A 10,919-nucleotide genomic window follows, 5' to 3' on the forward strand; every position below is an offset into this window, starting at 1 on the left:
GGTTAGGGTTAGGGTTAGATCTGCCATTAGGGTTAGGGTTAGGGGTTAGGGTTAGGGTTAGGGTTAGTGTTAGGGTTAGAGGGTTAGGGTTAGTGTTAGGGTTAGGGTTAGGGTTAGGGTTATTAGGGTTAGGGTTAGGGTTAGGGTTAGGGTTAGGGTTAGGGTTAGAGGGTTAGGGTTAGGGTTAGGGTTAGGGTTAGGGTTAGGGTTAGGGTTAGGGTTAGGGTTAGGGTTAGGGTTAGGGTTAGGGTTAGGGTTAGGGTTAGGATTAGGTTAGGGTTAAAGTTAGGGTTATGCGTAGGGTTAGGGTTAGGGTTTGGTTATGTTCAGGGTTAGGGTTAGGGTTAGGGTTATCGTAATGGTTTAGGGTTAGGGTTAGGGTTAGGGTTAGGGTTAGGGTTAGGGTTAGGGTTAGGCTTAGGGTTAGGTTTGTGGTTAGGGTTAGGTTTAGGGTTAGGTTTAGGGTGAAGGTTTTGTTAGGGTTTGGGTTACGTTTAGGCTTATGGTTCCGTTAGGGTTAGGGTTAGGGTTAGGGTTAGGGGTAGGGTTAGGGTTAGGGGTAGGGTTAGGGTTAGGGGTAGGGTTAGGGTTAGGGGTAGGGTTAGGGTTAGGGTTCGGTTTTGGTTACGGTTAGGGGTAGGGTTCGGTTTGGTTACGGTTAGGGTTAGGGCTAGGTTTTGGTTAGGGTTGGCGTTAGGGTTAGGGTTTGGGTTAGGATTCTGTTAGGGATAGGCTTAGGGTTAGGGTTACGGTTAGGGTTAGGGGTTAGGGTTATTAGGGTTAGGGTAAGGGTTAGGGTTAGGGTTAGGTTAGGGTTAAAGTTAGGGTTACGGTTGGGGTTAGGGTTAGGGTTGGGTTATGTTCAGGATTAGGGTTAGGTTAGGGTTAGTGTTAGGGTTAGGGTTAGGTTTAGGGTTAGGGTTAGGGGTCGGCTTAGGGTTAGGGTTCGTATTCTGATTAGTGTTAGGGATAGGTTTAGGGTTAGGGTTATATTTTAGGGTTAGGTTAGGGTTAATGTTAGAGTTAGGTTTAGTGTTAGGGTTAGGGTTAGCTTTAGGATTAGGGTTAGTATTAGGGTTAGGGTTAGGTTATGGTTAGGGATAGGGTTAGGTTAGGGTTAGAGTTAGGGTTAGGTTTAGGGTTAGGATTAGGTTTAGGGTTAGGGATAGATTTATGTTAGGGTTAGGTTTGGGTTAGGGTTATGATCAGGGTTCTGTTAGGGTTAGGGTTAGGGTTACAACACAACAACTGCTACATCTGTTCCTCACTCACCTTGCCAGAGGCAGCTCTGCATGTGACGTCCCAGGTTGTACACTGCGTTACCTAACCCTTACCATAACCCTTACTCTTTCTGCTACAATTACCCTTAGCCTAAATCTAAACCTTACACTTACCCTAACCCTAACGCTTACCCTTACCATTACCCGTATACTTACACTTACCCTGACCGTTACATTAACCCTAACCCTTACCCTAAAACTTGCGCTTACTCTTAAACTTAACCTTACCCTAAACCATTACCCTTACACTTACCCTTACATTTCCCTCACCCTAACCCTAAAATTAACCCTAACCATTACCCTAACACTTACCCTTAGCGTAACCCTAACCCTAACCCTTACTCTAAGCCTTACCCTGACCCATACCCTTACACTTACCCTTACCCTTACCATAGCCCATACCCTAACACATACTTGTACCCTTAACCATACTGTTACTCTTACCCTTACTCTATCCGTTACCCTTACGCTTACCCTTAACATAAATCTTACCCTTAACCTTACCCTTACCATAAGCCATACAACAACACTTACATGTACACTTATGCTTACACTTACCCTAGCAATAATGTTAAATAGGAGTGGATTGTGGGTTTTGCAAAACTTCAGGTAGGTTTAAGGGTTTTTTTGGTTTAAATCATGGCTTTTTTTTTTTTTTTTAGGATCTGGGTTGATTTTGGGGTTGTTTTGAGTTTTCTGGGTCTCCGTTGGGTTTTGTTGGGTTTTCCGTGGTCATCATGGTGGAAAAGGGTAAATTGTGGGTTTTGGAGAACATCAGGTAGGTTTAGGGTGGTTTTGGGTTGGATTTATGGTTTTGGCGTATTTTCTTCCAGTTTTGGGGGTGATACCGATATTTTTGGAGTGTTTTTGACGTTTTTTGGGGTCTCCATTAGGTTTTGTTGGGTTCTTGTTTGTCGTAATGTTAAATAGGAGTGGATTGTGGGTTTTGCAGTACATCAGGTAGGTGTATGGTTTTTTTTAGGTTTAAATCATGGCATTTATTTATTTATTTATTTATTTATTTATTTAGGATCTGTGTTGATTTTTGTGTGTTTTTGACGTGTTTGGGTGTCTCTGTTGGGTTTTGTTGGGTTCTCGTTGGTCATCATGGTGGAAAAGGGTAAATTGTGGGTTTTGGAGAACATCAGTTAGGTTTAGGGTGGTTTTGGGGTGGATCTATGGTTTTGGCGGATTTTCTTCCAGTTTTGGGGGTGATGCCGTTCTTGTTTGGGGTGTTTGTGACGTTTTTTGGGGTCTCTGTTGGGTTTTGTTGGGTTCTCGTTGGTCATCATTGTGGAAAAGGGTAAATTTTGGGTTTTGGAGAACATCAGGTATGTTTAGGGGTACTTTTGTAGTGGATCTATGGCTTTTGGGGTTTTCTTTCGTTTTTGGGAGTGATCCTGTTTTTGTCTGCGTTTTTTTTGACATATTTTGGGGTCTCTGTTGTGTTTCGTTGGGTTTTCCGTGGTCATCATGGTGGAAAAGTGTAAATTGTGGGTTTTGGAGAACATCAGGCACGTTTAGGGTGGTTTTGGGGTGGATCTGTGTTTTTGGTGGATTTTGTTCGAGTTTTGGGGGTGATCCCGTTCTTGTTTGGGGTGTTTTTGACGTGTTTGGGGGTCTCCGTTGGGTTTCGTTGGGTTTTCCGTGCTCATCATGGTGGAAAAGGGTAAATTGTGGGTTTTGGAGAACATCAGGTATGTTTAGGGGTACTTTTGTAGTGGATCTATGGCTTTTTGGGTTTTCTTTCCTTTTTGGGGAATGATCCTGTATTTTTGAGGTGTTTTTGACGTGTTTGGGGGTCTCCGTTGGGTTTCGTTGGGTTTTTCCGTGGTCATCATGGTGGAAAAGGGTAAATTGTGGCTTGTGGAGATCATCAGGTAGGTTTAGGGTGGTTTTGGGGTGTATCTATGGTTTTGGGGGATTTTCTTCCAGTTTTGGGGGTAATGCCGTTCTTGTTTGGGGTGTTTTTGACGTGTTTTGGGGTCTCCATTAGGTTTTGTTGGGTTCTTGTTTGTCGTAATGTTAAATAGGAGTGGATTGTGGGTTTTGGAAAACATCAGGTAGGTTTAAGGGTTTTTGTAGGGTTAAATCATGGCATGATTTTTTTTTTTTTTTTTTTTTCTTTTTAAATCTTAGTTGATTTTGGTGTATTTTTGACGTGTTTGGGGGTCTCCGTTGGGTTTCGTTGGGTTTTCCGTGGTCATCATGATGGAAAAGGCTAAATTGCTGATTTTTGCGAACATTAGGTAGGTTTAGGGTGGTTTTGGGGTGGAACTATGGCTTTTTGAGTTTTCTTTCATTTTGGGGAATGATCCGGTCATTTTTGGGGTGTTTTTGACGTGTTTTGTGGTCTCCATTAGGTTTTGTTGGGTTCTTGTTTGTCATTATGTTAAATAGGAGTGGATTGTGGGTTTTGGAGAACATCAGGTAGGTTTAGGGTGGTTTTGGGGTGGATCTATGGTTTTGGCGGATTTTCTTCCAGTTTTGGGGGTGATGCCGTTCTTGTTTGGGGTGTTTGTGACGTTTTTTGGGGTCTCTGTTGGGTTTTGTTGGGTTCTCGTTGGTCATCGTGGTGGAAAAGGGTAAATTGTGGGTTTTGGAGAACATCAGGTAGGTTTAGGGGGACTTTTGTAGTGGATCTATGGCTTTTGGGGTTTTCTTTCATTTTGGGGAATGATCCTGTTATTTTTGGAGTGTTTTTGACGTGTTTTGGGTCTCCATTAGGTTTTGTTTGGTTCTTGTGTGTCATTATGTTAATTAGGAGTGGATTATGGGTTTTGCAGTACATCAGGTAGGTGTATGGTTTTTTTTAGGTTTAAATCATGGCATTTATTTATTTATTTATTTATTTATTTATTTATTTATTTATTTAGGATCTGTGTTGATTTTTGTGTGTTTTTGACGTGTTTGGGTGTCTCCGTTGGGTTTTGTTGTGTTCTCGTTGGTCATCATGGTGGAAAAGGGTAAATTGTGGGTTTTGGAGAACATCAGGTAGGTTTAGGGTGGTTTTGGGTTGGATCTATGGTTTTGGCGGATTTTCTTCCAGTTTTGGGGGTGATGCCGTTCTTGTTTGGGGTGTTTGTGACGTTTTTTGGGGTCTCTGTTGGGTTTTGTTGGGTTCTCGTTGGTCATCATGGTGGAAAAGGGTAAATTGTGGGTTTTGGAGAACATCAGGTAGGTTTAGGGTGGTTTTGGGGTGGATCTGTGTTTTTGGCGGATTTTCTTCCAGTTTTGGGGGTGATGCCGATATTTTTTGGGGTGTTTTTGACGTTTTTTGGGGTCTCTGTTGGGTTTTGTTGGGTTCTCGTTCGTCATCATTGTGGAAAAGTGTAAATTGTGGGTTTTGGAGAACATCAGGTACGTTTAGGGTGGTTTTGGGGTGGATCTGTGTTTTTGGTGGATTTTCTTCCAGTTTTGGTGGTGATGCCGATATTTTTGGGGGTGTTTTTGACGTTTTTTGGGGTCTCTGTGTGGTTTTGTTGGGTTCTCGTTGGTCATCATTGTGGAAAAGGGTAAATTGTGGGTTTTGGAGAACATCAGGTAGGTTTAGGGGTACTTTTGTAGTGGATCTATGGCTTTTTGGGTTTTCTTTCATTTTGGGGAATGATCCTGTTATTTTTGGGGTGTTTTTGACGTGTTTGGGGGTCTCCGTTGGGTTTCGTTGGGTTTTCCGTGGTCATCATGATGGAAAAGGGTAAATTGCTGGTTTTTGCGAACATTAGGTAGGTTTAGGGTGGTTTTGGGGTGGAACTATGGCTTTTTGAGTTTTCTTTCATTTTGGGGAATGATCCGGTCATTTTTGGGGTGTTTTTGACGTGTTTTGTGGTCTCCTTTAGGTTTTGTTGGGTTCTTGTTTGTCATTATGTTAAATAGGAGTGGATTGTGGGTTTTGGAGAACATCAGGTAGGTTTAGGGTGGTTTTGGGGTGGATCTATGGTTTTGGTGGATTTTCTTCCAGTTTTGGGGGTGATGCCGTTCTTGTTTGGGGTGTTTTTGACGTTTTTTGGGGTCTCTGTTGGGTTTTGTTGGGTTCTCGTTGGTCATCATGGTGGAAAAGGGTAAATTGTGGCTTGTGGAGTTCATCGGGTAGGTTTAGGGTGGTTTTGGGGTGTATCTACGGTTTTGGCGGATTTTCTTCCAGTTTTGGGGGTGATCCCGTTCTTGTTTGGGGTGTTTTTGACGTTTTTTGGGGTCTCTGTTGGGTTTTGTTGGGTTCTCGTTGGTCATCATGGTGGAAAAGTGTAAATTGTGGGTTTTGGAGAACTTCAGGTAGTTTTAGGGTGACTTTTGTAGTGGATCTATGGCTTTTGGGGTTTTCTTTCGTTTTTGGGAGTGATCCTGTTTTTGTCTGCGTTTTTTTTGACATATTTTGGGGTCTCTGTTGTGTTTCGTTGGGTTTTCTGTTGTCATCATGGTGGAAAAGTGTAAATTGTGGGTTTTGGAGAACATCAGGCACGTTTAGGGTGGTTTTGGGGTGGATCTGTGTTTTTGGTGGATTTTGTTCCACTTTTGAGGGTGATCCCGTTCGTGTTTGGGGTGTTTTTGACGTTTTTTGGTGTCTCTTTTGGGTTTTGTTGGATTCTCGTTGGTCATCATGGTGGAAAAGGGTAAATTTTGGGTTTTGGAGAACATCAGGTATGTTTAGGGGTACTTTTGTAGTGGATCTATGGCTTTTTGGGTTTTCTTTCCTTTTTGGGGAATGATCCTGTATTTTTGAGGAGTTTTTGACGTGTTTGGGGGTCTCCGTTGGGTTTCGTTGGGTTTTTCCGTGGTCATCATGGTGGAAAAGGGTAAATTGTGGCTTGTGGATATCATCAGGTAGGTTTAGGGTGGTTTTGGGGTGTATCTATGGTTTTGGGGGATTTTCTTCCAGTTTTGGGGGTAATGCCGTTCTTGTTTGGGGTGTTTTTGACGTGTTTTGGGGTCTCCATTAGGTTTTGTTGGGTTCTTGTTTGTCGTAATGTTAAATAGGAGTGGATTGTGGGTTTTGGAAAACATCAGGTAGGTTTAAGGGTTTTTGTAGGGTTAAATCATGGCATGATTTTTTTTTTTTTATTTTTTTTTTTTTAATCTTAGTTGATTTTGGTGTATTTTTGACGTGTTTGGGGGTCTCCGTTGGGTTTCGTTGGGTTTTCCGTGGTCATCATGATGGAAAAGGGTAAATTGCTGGATTTTGCGAACATTAGGTAGGTTTAGGGTGGTTTTGGGGTGGAACTGTGGCTTTTTGAGTTTTCTTTCATTTTGGGGAATGATCCGGTCATTTTTGGGGTGTTTTTGACGTGTTTTGTGGTCTCCATTAGGTTTTGTTGGGTTCTTGTTTGTCATTATGTTAAATAGCAGTGGATTGTGGGTTTTGGAGAACATCAGGTAGGTTTAGGGTGGTTTTGGGGTGTATCTATGGTTTTGGTGGATTTTCTTCCAGTTTTGGGGGTGATGCCGTTCTTGTTTGGGGTGTTTTTGACGTTTTTTGGTGTCTCTGTTGGGTTTTGTTGGGTTCTCGTTGGTCATCATGGTGGAAAAGGGTAAATTGTGGGTTTTGGAGAACATCAGGTAGGTTTAGGGGGACTTTGGGGTGGATCTTTGTTTTTGGCGGATTTTCTTCCAGTTTTGGGGGTGATGCCGATATTTTTTGGGGTGTTTTTGACGTTTTTTGGGGTCTCTGTTGGGTTTTGTTGGGTTCTCGTTGGTCATCATTGTGGAAAAGGGTAAATTGTGGGTTTTGGAGAACATCAGGTACGTTTAGGGTGGTTTTGGGGTGGATCTGTGTTTTTGGTGGATTTTCTTCCAGTTTTGGGGGTGATGCCGATATTTTTTGGGGTGTTTTTGTCGTTTTTTGGGGTCTCTGTTGGGTTTTGTTGGATTCTCGTTGGTCATCATGGTGGAAAAGGGTAAATTGTGGGTTTTGGAGAACATCAGGTAGGTTTAGGGGTACTTTTGTAGTGGATCTATGGCTTTTTGGGTTTTCTTTCCTTTTTGGGGAATGATCCTGTATTTTTGAGGAGTTTTTGACGTGTTTGGGGGTCTCCGTTGGGTTTCGTTGGGTTTTTCCGTGGTCATCATGGTGGAAAAGGGTAAATTGTGGCTTGTGGATATCATCAGGTAGGTTTAGGGTGGTTTTGGGGTGTATCTATGGTTTTGGGGGATTTTCTTCCAGTTTTGGGGGTAATGCCGTTCTTGTTTGGGGTGTTTTTGACGTGTTTTGGGGTCTCCATTAGGTTTTGTTGGGTTCTTGTTTGTCGTAATGTTAAATAGGAGTGGATTGTGGGTTTTGGAAAACATCAGGTAGGTTTAAGGGTTTTTGTAGGGTTAAATCATGGCATGATTTTTTTTTTTTTATTTTTTTTTTTTTAATCTTAGTTGATTTTGGTGTATTTTTGACGTGTTTGGGGGTCTCCGTTGGGTTTCGTTGGGTTTTCCGTGGTCATCATGATAGAAAAGTGTAAATTGCTGGCTTTTGCGAACATTACGTAGGTTTAGGGTGGTTTTGGGGTGGAACTATGGCTTTTTGAGTTTTCTTTCATTTTGGGGAATGATCCGGTCATTTTTGGGGTGTTTTTGACGTGTTTTGTGGTCTCCATTAGGTTTTGTTGGGTTCTTGTTTGTCATTATGTTAAATAGCAGTGGATTGTGGGTTTTGGAGAACATCAGGTAGGTTTAGGGTGGTTTTGGGGTGGATCTATGGTTTTGGTGGATTTTCTTCCAGTTTTGGGGGTGATGCCGTTCTTGTTTGGGGTGTTTTTGACGTTTTTTGGGGTCTCTGTTGGGTTTTGTTGGGTTCTCGTTGGTCATCGTTTTGGAAAAGTGTAAATTGTGGGTTTTGGAGAACATCAGGTAGGTTTAGGGGTACTTTTGGGGTGGATCTATGGATTTTTGGGTTTTCTTTCATTTTGGGGAATGATCCTGTTATTTTTGGAGTGTTTTTGACGTGTTTTGGGGTCTCCATTAGGTTTTTTTTGGTTCTTGTTTGTCATTATGTTAATTAGGAGTGGATTATGGGTTTTGCAGTACATCAGGTAGGTGTATGGTTTTTTTTAGGTTTAAATCATGGCATTTATTTATTTATTTATTTATTTATTTATTTATTTAGGATCTGTGTTGATTTTTGTGTGTTTTTGACGTGTTTGGGTGTCTCCGTTGGGTTTTGTTGTGTTCTCGTTGGTCATCATGGTGGAAAAGGGTAAATTGTGGGTTTTGGAGAACATCAGGTAGGTTTAGGGTGGTTTTGGGGTGGATCTATGGTTTTGGCGGATTTTCTTCCATTTTTGGGGGTGATGCCGTTCTTGTTTGGGGTGTTTGTGACGTTTTTTGGTGTCTCTGTTGGGTTTTGTTGGGTTCTCGTTGGTCATCATGGTGGAAAAGGGTAAATTGTGGGTTTTGGAGAACATCAGGTAGGTTTAGGGTGGTTTTGGGGTGGATCTGTGTTTTTGGCGGATTTTCTTCCAGTTTTGGGGGTGATGCCGATATTTTTTGGGGTGTTTTTGACGTTTTTTGGGGTCTCTGTTGGGTTTTGTTGGGTTCTCGTTGGTCATCATTGTGGAAAAGGGTAAATTGTGGGTTTTGGAGAACATCAGGTACGTTTAGGGTGGTTTTGGGGTGGATCTGTGTTTTTGGTGGATTTTCTTCCTGTTTTGGGGGTGATGCCGATATTTTTTGGGGTGTTTTTGACGTTTTTTGGGGTCTCTGTTGGGTTTTGTTGGATTCTCGTTGGTCATCATGGTGGAAAAGGGTAAATTGTGGGTTTTGGAGAACATCAGGTAGGTTTAGGGGTACTTTTGTAGTGGATCTATGGCTTTTTGGGTTTTCTTTCATTTTGGGGAATGATCCTGTTATTTTTGGGGTGTTTTTGATGTGTTTGGGGGTCTCCGTTGGGTTTCGTTGGGTTTTCCGTGGTCATAATGATGGAAAAGGGTAAATTGCTGGTTTTTGCGAACATTAGGTAGGTTTAGGGTGGTTTTGGGGTGGAACTATGGCTTTTTGAGTTTTCTTTCATTTTGGGGAATGATCCGGTCATTTTTGGGGTGTTTTTGACGTGTTTTGTGGTCTCCATTAGGTTTTGTTGGGTTCTTGTTTGTCATTATGTTAAATAGGAGTGGATTGTGGGTTTTGGAGAACATCAGGTAGGTTTAGGGTGGTTTTTGGGTGTATCTATGGTTTTGGTGGATTTTCTTCCAGTTTTGGGGGTGATGCCGTTCTTGTTTGGGGTGTTTTTGACGTTTTTTGGGGTCTCTGTTGGGTTTTGTTGGGTTCTCGTTGGTCATCGTGGTGGAAAAGGGTAAATTGTGGGTTTTGGAGAACATCAGGTAGGTTTAGGGGGACTTTTGTAGTGGATCTATGGCTTTTGGGGTTTTCTTTCGTTTTTGGGAGTGATCCTGTTCTTGTCTCCGGTGTTTTTGACGTGTTTTGGGGTCTCTGTTGGGTTTTGTTGGATTCTCGTTGGTCATCATGGTGGAAAAGGGTAAATTGTGGGTTTTGGTGAACATCAGGTAGGTTTAGGGGTACTTTTGTAGTGGATCTATGGCTTTTTGGGTTTTCTTTCATTTTGGGGAATGATCCTGTTATTTTTGGTGTGTTTTTGACGTGTTTGGGGGTCTCCGTTGGGTTTCGTTGGGTTTTCCGTGGTCATCATGGTGGAAAAGGGTAAATTGTGGCTTGTGGAGATCATCAGGTAGGTTTAGGGTGGTTTTGGGGTGTATCTATTGTTTTGGGGGATTTTCTTCCAGATTTGGCGGTATTGCCGTTCTTGTTTGGGGTGTTTTTGACGTGTTTTGGGGTCTCCATTAGGTTTTGTTGGGTTCTTGTTTGTCGTAATGTTAAATAGGAGTGGATTGTGGGTTTTGGAAAACATCAGGTAGGTTTAAGGGTTTTTTTAGGGTTAAATCATGGCATGATGTTTTTTTTTTTTTTTAAATCTTGGTTGATTTTGGTGTGTTTTTGACGTGTTTGGGGGTCTCCGTTGGGTTTCGTTGGGTTTTTCCGTGGTCATCATGATGGAAAAGGGTAAAATGCTGGTTTTTGCGAACATTACGTAGGTTTAGGGTGGTTTTGGTGTGGAACTATGGCTTTTTGAGTTTTCTTTCATTTTGGGGAATGATCCAGTCATTTTGGGGGTGTTTTTGACGTGTTTTGTGGTCTCCATTAGGTTTTGTTGGGTTCTTGTTTGTCATTATGTTAAATAGGAGTGGATTGTGGGTTTTGGAGAACATCAGGTAGGTTTAAGGGTTTTTTTAGGGTTAAATCATGGCATGATGTTTTTTTTTTTTTTTTAAATCTTGGTTGATTTTGGTGTGTTTTTGACGTGTTTGGGGGTCTCCGTTGGGTTTCGTTGGGTTTTTCCGTGGTCATCATGATTGAAAAGGGTAAACTGCTGGTTTTTGCGAACATTAGGTAGGTTTAGGGTGGTTTTGGGGTGGAACTATGGCTTTTTGAGTTTTCTTTCATTTTGGGGAATGATCCGGTCATTTTGGGGGTGTTTTTGACGTGCTTTGTGGTCTCCATTAGGTTTTGTTGGGTTCTTGTTTGTCATTATGTTAAATAGGAGTGGATTGTGGGTTTTGGAGAACATCAGGTAGGTTTAGGGTGGTTTTGGGATGGATCTATGGTTTTGGTGGATTTTCTTCCAGTTTTGGGGGTGATGCC

This window comes from Aythya ferina (genome assembly GCF_964211825.1).
Source record: "Aythya ferina genome assembly, contig: HAP1_SCAFFOLD_74, whole genome shotgun sequence".
NCBI lineage: Eukaryota > Metazoa > Chordata > Aves > Anseriformes > Anatidae > Aythya > Aythya ferina.